This window comes from Helicoverpa armigera, chromosome 12 (genome assembly GCF_030705265.1).
Source record: "Helicoverpa armigera isolate CAAS_96S chromosome 12, ASM3070526v1, whole genome shotgun sequence".
Taxonomy (NCBI): Eukaryota; Metazoa; Arthropoda; class Insecta; order Lepidoptera; family Noctuidae; genus Helicoverpa; species Helicoverpa armigera.
This window is the reverse complement of record NC_087131.1, coordinates 12,079,447-12,093,311: the sequence shown is the minus strand read 5'-3', so window position 1 is coordinate 12,093,311 and position 13,865 is coordinate 12,079,447. Positions and strand designations below refer to the sequence as shown.

At 37.6% G+C, this 13,865-nt stretch overlaps 1 protein-coding gene across 3 annotated transcripts in view; it reads right to left on the bottom strand.

Moving 5' to 3' along the window:
* LOC110382127 (moesin/ezrin/radixin homolog 1) overlaps positions 1 to 13,865 on the bottom strand; it is a 38,981-nt gene that overhangs the window by 6,612 nt on the left and 18,504 nt on the right. The window lies entirely within an intron of this gene.

Sequence of the window (13,865 nt, the reverse complement as noted above, 5' to 3'; positions counted from 1 at the left end):
TAGCAGTCTTAATAAATCACTCTATTTAAACGCAGCCATAAGAACAACGTCTATAATTGGCAGTAAGCTGTTTAAATAATGTAGAACGAATTGTTAATGGGGACTCATTTTACACCCGGCTATAGCCACGTCACTTCGAAGGTACTTGTAAGGGCCCCTACGCATTGTGCGGTTAGCCGGAATGCGGTCAGCCGTGCGGCTGACCGCAACAAAAGGTTTGTATGAGAATGTAGTTTTCATTCGCACTACGACGCGGCTGCCGCCCGACCGCTCCGGTCGTTCTGAGCGCTGCGGCCCGACCGGCGGCCAGCCGGACGGTCGCTATACACACTACGCGGATAAGCTAGTTTGCGGTTGCCCGCCATTGACGGTACACGTGTTCACCAACATTCGCGCATTCTGATAATGGATTTCGATACCGAAAAATTTATAGTCGAGATACAAAATAGGCCAGCAATCTGGAATACTAAATCCGCAGAATATTCCGATAAAAACTTACGTTCAAAAGCTTGGGAAGAGTTGGTGGAGATTTATGGAGCTGATTTATCACAGGATAAAAAAAAAGAACTTGGTAAGTGCCAATCAGTTTATTTGAAAATATTGTTTTAGTGATGATGATCCATCTTCTTTATTGTCTCAGCCTCAGATCAAAGAAATAGGCAGATAGAGCGCTCAGAACACGCGTGTGTCCACCAAAGCAAATAGGTACAAAATCAAAAGCGAATACAAACTCGCGACAGTACCGCTCTGTCACTCGACGTACTTGCGCGCGATAAATGCCTACCGCTCGCTGGGCCGCCGGTCGCCCCACGCGGCTCAGGGCTTTCAACAGTCACACGCGGCGCGCGCGCTCCAATATTGATTATTTTTATTTCGTGGCCTGTTGTGCTGTTGGTTTTTATTAGGTTTTTTAAGCTACCTAACAAACTGATGGATTAGTTTGACTTGTGTTGGTTTATATGCGACTATTGTAAGAAAAAAATTATGGGTATTTAGAAACATGTTATATGTATGAACTTATTTAGTAATTCTATTTTTTTTTATAAATTAATACTTATCTACTTTATGATTTTAACATCAGAGATCGTTAGGTATGTATCAGTAATGACGACTCGGAACATTACGCGTGTCGCTACGCAGAAACCAATTTTAGGTATGTATCAGCACTCGGCGAAGTTGTAACAGGGGGTATGGCACTTGTGCTCGAATATACCATATAGACAGTATGGAATAATAATATTAATAATCAAGCGCTCGAGCTTTTAAGGTTCATTTTATAACGCAGCTAGGAATTTTAGGTAGTTGGGGAACTTGTAGGTGCTTATAACAGTAGGTATGGACTTTTGTATGGAGTGATTTATCTGTTACGTAGGTAGTAACTATTTAGTAATTTGTGGTTTAAACACTGCAAAGTTGTTCACAAAACTAAGAAAACAAGATGGGATATCTGTCCACAGATAACTCTTGTTATTATTATTGTTTTCGTATTTATTTTCCGTAAAATATTTTCGGCTCACTTGAACACAAAACCTTGACAGTAAATCGTTTGTGATACCAGTAGCTATGACGGGAAAATTACCCTGAATTAGGGGAATGTGTATTGTGTATAAGAAACATCGATGTTGCATTTAAATTCATGACGAATATTTTTAACCGACTTCCCAAAAATGAGGAGGTTGTCGGCCGGTATGTTTTTTTTTTGTGTATGTACATCGATTACGCCGAGGTTTATAGACCGATTTACGTGATTCTTTTTTTGTTCGACGCGGCATAGTTGCCAGTTGATCTCATAGTCATCAGGTCAGGATCTGATGATGACGCTAAACAACAATATTATAAGAAATTGGTGCAAAACAAAGGCTGTTAAAGTTTAAAATTAAAGCGAGATACCTACTCGTAATTTCCTAAGACTAAACTAAATAATAATCCAAACTAATATTATAAATGCGAAAGTAACTCTGTCTGTCTGTCTGTCTGTCTGTTACGCTTTCCCGCTTAAACCTCGCAACCGATTTTGATGAAATTTGGTACAGACAATCTTTAGACCCCGAGACAGAACATAGGCTACTTTTTATTTCGAAAAAAAGGGATGAAGGGGTTGAAATAGAGGGTGAAAGTTAGTATGGGCTTTCTTAATTTCAAAAGATAAAACCATGAAATTTTATATTTAAGCACTTGATAAGAAATCATTAAACATTTGTTCTAGCATTTTTGAAATTTCGACCAGCTAGGGGGTGAAATAAGGGTTGAAAGTTAGTATACAAGTTCGTCAAATATCACGTCATAAGAAACAAAAAATCGTTTGTTCATTTTGAAAGTTTTTTTTTTTACCAGTGTGGGGGTGAAATAGGGGTTGAATCCCTACTAATATTATAAATGCGAAAGTAACTATCTGTCTGTCTGTTACGCTTTCACGTCTAAACCACTGAACTGATTTTTATAAAATTTGGTACAGAGATAGAGTTGACCTTGAGAAAGAACATAGGATAGTTTTTATCCCGGACTTTTGAAGAGTTCTCTTGGAAACGCGATATAACCGAACTCGACGCGGGCGAAGCCACGGGCGGAAGCTAGTTATTTTAATAAATACCTATGTTGATTGTTATAATAAATTGTTTATATTTTAAAATTAAAAAACCTATTAATTAAATAGCTTATTAATTTACTGTGTTTAACTACAATATTTGAGAACAATTTAACTGAACAAAATATATAGCTGCCGCGCACATACATAAAATCTGGCGTCACTTTGTTGTTCGCGCACGTTCTATCTGCCTATATTTCTTTGATCTGAGGTCTCAGCATATTTAAATGAAATTATCTTGCCAGATTACCCTCCCTTCGTTCATGAAATAATCTGCAAATAATTCTCGATATCTCAAAGCAGTTGTATTGTTTCTGCGCACACTATCCCGAGCAATTGATTCAGTCAGTGGATTATTTAATGAGTCTTCAAAAGAATACCCATCTTTGTCTCTCACGAAGTTGTGTAAAATACACGCAGACTTAATAATATCATTAATTAAATCGGTATTAACATTAATGGGTCTATGGAAAATCCGCCATTTATTCGCAAGTATCCCAAAAGTACATTCAATATAACGTCTAGCTCTGCAAAGCCTATAGTTAAACGTTCTTCTTGTAACATTTAAATCGCGTCTTGGATATGGGCGCATCATAGTTTTTAAGGCAAATGCCTCATCTCCTACAAAGACGTAGGGAAAACTAGTGCTATTAGATTCTGAAATCGGTGCAGGTTCAGGGATGTTCAAGCGATTCTCCTGCATTTTTATAAAAGCTCGAATTTTGAAATATTGCTGAATCACCGAATCTGCCATATGCTCCAACATCAATTAAAATAAATTTGAAGCTGCTGTCACAAATTGCCATCAAAACCAGAGAATGAAAGCTCTTATAATTAAAGCACATTGATCCACTATTGTTAGGTGCTATAATTCTTATATGTTTCCCATCACAAGCCCCAATGCAGTGAGGGAAATGTGCTCGGTTAGAGAAATCATTTGCAATTTGAAGCCACTTTTCTTCCGTTGGTTCTGGTAGGCATATTTCTTTTAAGCAAAACCATATCGCGGCACATACTTCTCGTACTATTTCGGCGACTGTGCTAACTCCAATCCTAAATATGTAATGCAATTCAGCGAATGAGCACCCCGTTGCCAAATATCTAAAACAAATTTTCTTTATTGCAGGTCTCAATATTCAAAAAAAGTGGCGGAACATTCGCGACGCTTTTGTAAAGACCCATAAAGCAAGGATAAGTCCGAGTGGGTCTGCAGCGAAAAAGGAATCTTATATATTTTATGATAATCTTTTATTTATAAGAGATACAGTAACTGTTAATCGCACAGACGGTAATGCTACAGTAAATGAAGATATTGGGACAACTACACGGGATGAAGACAATCCTTCATCAAATACTGTATTGGCATCAAAGAAAAGAAAGAGAAATAATGAAGACCACATTGGTGCACAGTTAGTCGGAGTTTTAAGTAAAAATTTAGAAAAAAAAAATTTGGATGATGACAACGATCGCCTTTTTCTTGTCATTGGTAAAGGATTTTAAGAAAATACCCGATCACCTACGAATGCAAACCAAGTTAGATATTTTAAGAGTAATTAATGACGCACAACATTTTTCTGATTACTATGCAAACACACAGTGGAGTTCTTCAAGGCCCAATTCCTATCGTGGATACCAAACGACGCAGTATTCGAGAAATAATCCCAACAGTCAGCCTATGTATCCGTCGGAATTCGGACGACCACATTCTCAAGCGTCCGCAGCGAGTCCGTCGCAAAACTTGGATGTACAATCACCATTATCAACGGGCCAAGAGTCTCAAAATAGTGAACACTCGTCTTACTTGGAACTTTTTTCTTTAAATGATAATGACAATGATTAAAATGTGAACCCACTTTCTTTGAACCATAAATAATAATAAATTAACCACATACAAAGTGTAATTTATTTTTCTTACCTTAGCACTAATGTTAACTTTAATTCCGGCTTAATGCAATTTCGAAACTGTGTATTTTGCTTTGTTATATTGGTTTTTAATATGTTCAAAAGTTCTTCAAACGATTTCAGACTCATTCTAGTATATCCAAAAAACTTGTCTCCATACTTTTTGAGCTCTTCGAAAAACAATTCAAAATGCTTGCTTTCATCTCGAGTTTGCAAATAAGGATGCACCCAGTACCTTTTTTTCTGTTTCTTTTTATAACGCGAGTAAATATAATAAATAGCTGCGACATCTTCGACGTCCATCTTGGAAATGAGCCGATCCAACCGCAAACTACTACGGTTTCTAAACGCACTTTCCGGTTGGAGTTGCGGCTATCCGCCACCCGGCTAACCGCAAGCGCAACCGCTTCCTACGGTTATCCGGACGGCTGACCGCACTCCGGCTAACCGCACAGTGCGTAGGGGCCCTAAGTGGGTTAATAGAATTCTATCGTTTAAGATTTCTGTTAATGAAAGGTCATTGACCGGTATGGGACAGCTGAGATCATTGTGAAGATGACAGCTCTCTACTTAAAGGCTAAATTAGCTAATTCAAACGATTATGGGCCATTTCTTTTAATTGAGGCATAATTTAGGCATTATTGAGGTCTTCGCATTGTAAACTAGAGTGAACTTTAGTTCATTGTACTAAAATCCAATAAGTTAGTTCTGTGCGAACTATTTCTGCGGCTGTATAATACACTTGTAAGTACTTCTAACATAGAGTCGTTTACAAAATACCTGAGAAAGTACATATTATTTAACTTGCCCAACATTTCCACGAAATAATATTACATAAATATTTAAAATACTAAATATTGTGGGCCAGCTAAACAGATGGAGATCAACGATAAGATATATCGCGGCAAGATATGGGGAGCGAGGTAAACGGTGTGCTAATCGCTTTATAAGGCATACTCAACATTTAAACCCTATTGGGAATTTATGCAAAGCTCTGCGTGAGCGTTACTCAAGGTTTTATGAAATTCATAAATTAATATTTGGGACACTTATGACAAGATTTCACAAAAACTAAGTAAATACAATAGGTACTGATTTACTGAGTCTACTGTAACACTTTTGTTCTTATAAAACGTTTAGGTAGACTGTACTGTTGATAAACTTTATCTAGAAATGAAAGACTACCTATGTTTCTTAAGTGAAGGAGATAGTTACTAAGTAGATATAACTCCGATTGTCTTTACAATATCAACTTTCTCAGAATTGATACATTCCGCGAAGCAAAACATATTTAATATGTCTACCAGTATCTTAGTCATAATTTACTTTTTATCTGTTTTTGCGTCAGGGATTAACCTACAATTCATGATAGATATATTTTGTAGATAAAAACCTATAGCTTTAAAGTGCATGTTTATTTTTACAGACGTGCCCTTAGTAACAATAGTTGTATGTTTACAAAACAAAATCATAGGAACTTGTGTTTTCTTTAAGTGTCTAAGAATGTGCATGTTTATATAAGGTAGTTCTGATAATGCTAGTTGTTAAATGCTCAAAGTCATGTTTTACTATTATCTGTAAAACCTTTTAAGTACTGATTCAAGGACACGGTACTTCTGCTCCTTGTATAGAAAATCCATTTTCTTGAAATATTGGTAACATTGTATCTCAGTGGTAATTCGATAGGCAAAGCCCTATACGATCGAATTCACCATAAAACATATCTTACCTGATAAGTGACTTTGACGACCGCCTAATTTGTAAATTATCAGTCAGTCATGATGATTTTCATTAAAGACTAAATCGTAATCTCACTTACTATTACTCTAATTGATTGAAATAATTTATGAACATTAAGTATTACTTTCAAAAAACGATGATGATGTCGTCAACATATAACTGATGATCACGCATGACGTAAGTAACTATAATCGTTTTTTTATATAGTGATGTAGGCGTAGGTTGCCAATACAAATACGCCCCTAAGCTGTGAAAAAAATATTCTTGATTTATTAACCGAATTAAACTTTTAATTTATGATTTCAAAGGAAAAGAGCATAACATTAACCATAAAATTTTCAATCCTTGCTATTCCTAATTAAACGTCTATACGCATTCCACAGGTTTTCAGATTGACCGGACAGAATCACCTAACTAAACGTAACGAATCAACTTAGTTATGAATTGGTACTATTGAATTATGATCAAACGAGAACGATACTTATTAGATTACAAGTAATTTAATATACAGTGCCGTGGAATGGTGCAGCTGCTTCTATTACAGATGTAATAGATCTTGTATAGGCCTTTGATACTGAATCAGATAAACAAATGAACGCCCTAAACATTGGCCAAGAAGGGTTTCCTAAAATCTTTAAACAAGACCACGAAATAGCAAAATTACAATTTGATAGCAATAGATAAATCAGCCTTAAATAATATTGACGCAACGCTTGACGTCACGGACACTCGCGATAACTACTCCTACCAAACACTTGATACACCCAGATATAGCTTCTTCAAATTCAAGAGCATTGTGTACTTTATTATGCAGTAGCGGTACTACGTTATCTACAGTTTCTAGCTGTTTTACCTAGACAGCGTGGCCTCTAGGTGCTGTCCTAGCTTCAGAATCTGGTCTTACCAGATCATCGGCTCTGTCGTAGGCAGCTTCTTCATCTTCCTCCTCGGGTGTCATAAGTTTCTTTACAGCAGAAGAAAGTACCTTGCCCGTTTTCTCCACTATGGATTCAGGCTTAATAACAACCACATAATCTGTCAGTACATATAGCGTCCTCTGTTTTTAAACTGTTCTACTTCTTGTTAGAAGTCAGTGCCGATAAGTTTTATAGAAATTAAAAATCCTTAAATTCCAGATCTACAAGGTTATTCATACATAGATATACACCATTTATTGACGTCATTTAAAATTAAAACGCTGTTACTGCGGCTAGCAATTCCGAAACACATTAAGATAAATATGTACGTGGCAAAAATAGTTTGCAATGTCAAAGAGATGCTAGCATTGCGATCAGCTTGAGTGGAGATATGCCATGACAGTTTAGTAAACGATGTGTGGCCGCTAAAATGACTATGCACAAGTATGTGAGTTCTAAGATCGGCCAGTCAGCGTCGTCTTAGACGCTAGTACGTTAAGCAACGAGCGTCGTGGGAGCGGCGAAAGTACGGTCGTCGACCCCGTCAATGATCGGCGCACAATCAGCTGTTCTTGTGCGCGAATACCGATGATAAAGATTGCATTGGTGTCAATCAATTCTAATGGAATGTTTGGATTGTCGCAAACCCGTTGTCGGATCAATAAAACACACTTCATTAGGCACCTGCACCTACGAGTTCTTAAAGAAAAATTTATGACAGCTTGTGGTGGAAAAGTTTTGCTTTTATTTGCTTCAATTTTATACGAATAGTAATTGAAATTGAAACATAAGATTCTCATGGGAATTCTAAAATTTTCTCTGACATTCCGTAAGCGTATTCGATGTGTACGTGATTACATCAACGACAGATTGGAAACGAAACTCTAGTGTGAAAAGTAGTGCTCAAACTACGAGTACTTTACACATGCGAACACGTTCCGATAAGGAAAATTTTGTGAAAATCGTTTGCGTAAACATCGATGAAGGTAACACTGATGTAAGCATAAACCTGCTTGATAATAAGATCACGACTGTAGGTTCTACAAATTCCAGAGAAGGGGGTTACATTACGAGGAAAAGTAAACAGAAAATGGATAAAAAATACAGTCGGGGATTTTATCAATAAGTTCTAATCATGTATGCATTCGCACACGCATCAGTGTGTCATCCAATAGCGCAGTGTCAGACAGAGATGACCGCGCTGTTGTCTCTGTCTACTGTAACCCAGATCGCGAGCGACGCCATGGCTCGCCACCTTGCTCGACCCTTCTCTCAACTGTTGCATTGGCACAATTGCCTTCATTAAGAGGAAAATTCTTTGATGTGGTTTTAGTCAGAATTTTGTCCATTCTAGAAATAAATACATGGAAATACAGTACCTACAGGTATATCGATAATAAGGAAAAAACCCTATTGAAATGATTGAATCGGAAATGGAAACCGCAAAGATGCTATAGCTACTCTACCTTAGTATATCTCTACGAAGCTTCGTACTTCTGTTATCATGAAACAACAGCTGCAACATATGAACGTGGCTGAACTCGATATCATGTGAAGTTCACAGCTCGCCCCAAGTACGCGTCGACCGCAAATCGGGTTCTCTATAGACCGCGTATGACACCCGACACGTATTGTTATGCGTTAAGGAGACAAGCAAGGTCGTCTGCAGATGCCGTCATGGCACTTTCACCCGTCTACCGTACGCACCAACTTATAGAAAACCTCGTTAACCCACTAAATGAAGTCATCAGAGTTCAGAACGAGCGTCTCGCGGAAATAATGACTTGATGTAACAATCGACGTGTCATCCGTCAGTTTGTTCAGCAAGTTTGTTCAATTATTTTTGCATAATGGGCACCTGTTTAACGTAGTCAAGGGCACGGTATTGTATGGTGGATAGTCGTGATGATCGCACCTGGTGGCTGGCATTCGGCGTGGGAACGAGGTCACGCGGGCGCACTGTTGCGCTTCGCTGACCGCGCTTCATGTACGTTTGAACCTGTTGCCTGTACCTTCGACATCCACAAACATGCTATAAGTGCCATAACTACAACCTAAAATACCCGTCAAACTTCAATCGGAATTTCGCCGCCAAGTGTAAAGAAAGTGGGCAAGCAATGTCGGCAAGCGGTCGAAACGGAACTTCGCGAGTTAGCAACCGGCTGACCTAGCAACGTGTCAGCGTTGATGTATGATAAGAGAAGACGTTTTACCAACCAAATACCTTCACGAGCACAATTTCTAAAGATAAATTAATAAGACGCTGTCTTAGTCATACGATATAACTTGCATAACACCGAGGAATCTCAAGAAAAAGATCAAAAGACCAGTGAAGTATTCTTGGATTGAGTTTATATTACCATATCGTTTGGGTACGGCGAATACGTGCGTGCTTGCTCATAGATACACAGAACACGTACCTACTAACTAACGGATAGTGGAGAAGTGTTTTATCCACTTGAACAGCTATAAAGTACCTATTAAAAACAAAACGTGTGCATCGCACAGCAGTTGTCAAAGTTTTCTGAGTTTGCACCGATACGCCTCAAGGTTAGGCAGATAGCTGGCAAGTGATTAAGTAATCGTTGAATTCTAGGCACACTTCAATATCTATGATAAAATTCCGGCGTCGTGACGTGACGCAACCTTAGCGTCACAACGCCGCAGGGATGGCACCTGCACACTTGATTAAGTTTGATTTATGTACGTCATGCAAAACTTGCAAAATTATTTAGAATATCATAAAGAACGAAAAGGCCATTCCGACAAAGTGGTTTAAAAGTTTGTTAGACAAGTGAAATATTATCAATTATTGCATCGCCTGTGGCACCAAAATTGTTTAAAGGAGCTGGTAATGCAGGAAGAGCCATAATTGACGGCGATATGAGTGTTTAGGCTGCCCTAAATCTATCGGGTCCATGTCTCATACGCGACGATAATCATAATGATCAGGTGCGACAAAAAGCAGCATTCCACGCACGTCGAGAATGAGATCGCGTGCCGTGGACGACGCCAGTCATGCTGCGGGAGATATGGAGCCAGTAGGTCCTATCGAAAACAAATTCCCAGTCAAAGGAGTCTTTGGAATTTCCAAATTGTGAACGAACATCTTTCATGTGACGATTTTAACATATCGAAAACAAAACAATTTCTCACGTAAGTGACTAGATAAATAGACGATGTTTATTTTAAAAATCTGTGTTACTACGTGACACGAGTAAGATAATGGAAGAAGCTAACTATGTAAAATTTATTTTAATGGTGCGTAATGGCGAACAGAAACACTGCAATGTGTCATCGCAATTTTCGTTTGGTCCCACCGCGACTTTGAATGACGAAATCATCAGAACGAAGGTTTAATTATGTTAATATCGAGTTCTTTATTGCTCTTAGAAAGCGAGTTGCGAATAGCCAACCGTGGATTTATAAGCTGATGAATTTTTATTCGAAGTAGCATGAATGGTATTATCATAAATAAAGAATTTGGTACAATGTGTAAGAAAATTGGGTTTTTGTATGAGAGTGATCTCATCGCCATGTGGACTTGGCCAGACTTTGTAAACGGATTTTTTAAACAAACACAAAGTCACATTGGATGACATAGAAACAATATGCAGGCGATTGAATGACTCAGTATACGAAGTAATTTAAAATACTCAGAAAGCACAATAGCTACTCAGAACGTTATTAGCGGAAATGGCGCACGACGAAAATTTACCTATTTCAATTTATTATTACTACGATAGCGAGGGATGCAATAAAAGCAATCGTAATAAAGTGAACTGAGAATGAGTAGGTTGTTAACCATAAAGTTCCAGTATAGAACAATGACTAGGCAAGTTTACGTCTCTTATATTTATTTATTGGTGGATATTAAATTCATCATAATTGCTGTTTGAGCATCACGTGTATCTTGTCTGTCTATATTTCACAAGGATAAACGTCTTAAACGATTCTGCAGCTCTTGACGTAAAACATTTAGTTGATCAAATGAATTGTAACGTTTCAACAGGATAGTAGGTGGAGCTGCTTGAAGCCAAGCCGCGTATCGACACAAGTATAAGATGTACGAAAGCACAACAGTCGTACCTACGCCTAGCAGGCGTTCGACCGTGGCATTTTACCTATGAGAACCGGAATCTGACACATGAATGACTATGGCAAACACGAGACAGATGGGTGATATAATGCGAAGATACCGCCGACTAAACCGACGTGTGGGAGGCTTTGTACATAATATCTATGCAACTATAATATTAAATGGAATGCGTGTGTAATCGCCTCCTGATAAAGTTGCCTTCACAGGTGCAAAACTCTTTGAGGACCAAAATGCAACGATTAAGTCATCGATATAAATAATTATGGAGCCTGAAGAGCTACAGCTGTTATTTAATCATGATACTCATACTCATCACAAAAAACCCACGCCTTCAAACAAACACAATGCTACTATTTTGATATCAAAGTCAAATAGATTGCTAGAGAAAAAGTCGTAGAATTTTGATAATCAAAACCCGATAGAAGATTTCTGGATAAATAAGTATAATTAAATTTTGAAATCTACATTTTTGTGATACAAAATCAGATAAAATTAATTTAATTTGTGATACACAGCAGTAATTAGCAAAATTATTGCAGAGTTTGCAGTCATTGGCATGACAAATTGGATAACGAATACTTCTACATCAGTTGAAGTTATCACGTGCCAATACTTAGAAAATACATGTAGCACTGCCACTATAATATATTTAGAGTTCTATGAAATAGAACAATCAATTTCTGGTACTTAATAGTTATTGTGAGTAACGATTTCGGAATGTGTTTAATTAATAACGGTTCGCGGTATTAAAGTTATCAACTGCCGTTTAGTCAGACCGACGCCGTCACCAGATGAATCAACACGACCATACAAATATGAGCATGTTTGAGGAAGTTCAAAATACTTTTAGAAGACTACTTGAGCCTTAAAACTTAATTTAACCGAAAAACGTCAGACATAAATATTAATAACTTCTAAATATACACGAACATTAAGAAGACCCTAGACACGATTATTTAATCTAACATAAGTGAAGACCGACACACATACAACTTCAGTTAAAACAAGTTGGCGGAAGAAAAAGAAAGCGAATGATATAAGTTTCTCAACACGCCCAGCGAGGCACACAATACTTCATTCTACAGGAAAACTTAAGGAAATAGGCAATACTTCTATGTTATTTTCCTACTAATTTATATATTTTATTTGAACTTGTAATAATATATGGGGGTGACATCATTGACCGTCATCATCATAAACATCTTGAGTCATTTATTGAGTCAAAGTGTATGTAAGTTATGATGAAAAGTAACAGCAAACAAAAAAAGATAAGATGACACAGCTTACTGGAGATGATACACTCTTGAATGAAGCAGAATTTGGCGGTAAAGGAATAATAATTGAACATCAACGAATTGGAGATCAAGGTAAATAACTAAAAGAGCATGAATCAAAGAAAACAGTAAAGGGTGGGGACGTAAATATGTCGAGTAGAAAAGCGATTGCCACACAATGATTATCACATGTCGCGCGAGGCCGCAGGTACCGGTTACGTAAGTGCGATACATGACATGTATTTATAATATAGTATGTAAGACCACTGCGTAACAGCGGAAACCCTTAAACAGTATGGCATGTCCTGGGGAATCTAGGCTGTGCAGCATAGTTCAACACACTATAATTAACAGTAGTATCGTCCATGTAACAGTTTTATCATGGGACCATGGTGACTAGACAAGTTCACAGGACACATTTGAGCGAACCGTTTTCAGACCATGCTCCCTTAGGACAGTAAAGACTAGAGAGAGTAAGAATAAAGAACTCTTGAAGATAATTCAGAACTTGTACATAGCAACAATTGCGTTTCCACAAACGATATGCAACGCGACGATTTGGCAAATAGAAAAACGTGAGGCAGCTTTCCCGCGCGTGTGTAATTGAATTACAGCATTTGTAGGCTACGCGTATTAAGCTGTCACTTCTTGCATACTATTGCAGTTTTCATCTAGCTAGTTGTTGTGCCTGTTGCAATTACACCAACAGTATTTTATTGTGATTTTTCAATGATTCTAATTTCTCTTTGTAATTATATTTTGCAAATAAATAGGCCCTCTTCACATAGTATTAGAAATTATCTTTATATAAATCATTACCAGTCGTTAATTTGCTTTCAAACTTGTTATACAACTACTCTGGAATGACCGTTCAAGGTAGAGAAATGCTAATGATATCAGCAGCCAGTTTTGAAAATATGAGTAAACTTATCAATTCAATGTTTGAGCATTATTTTAAAATAGATTTCAAGTAAAATAATATTATCAATGCTAGCCATTCTGGTGCCAAAGAGGCACGCGATAGAAAATAGGACAGAATATCCGATGATGGCAGGAAAGAGATATGATATGAATTTTCGGCTAAACGATGATTAAATTGTTAATCAATCAGAATATTCCATTAACAAAAAGCCGTCACAAACACATGTAGGTATCGATGTAGGCAGGATTCGAGAACAAGCTGCGGGCTTCCGAACATGAGTCACTCGTCGCTCCGCCATACGCCAGTTGGTCCTTGTGGGAATATCCAACCGTTTTCATTTTGCTCTATAAATTACATCATAGTTTGTCATGACTTCAACGGATTCAGCTTTTAAATCCAGATGTGACGCATTTTCAAAATTATTAAT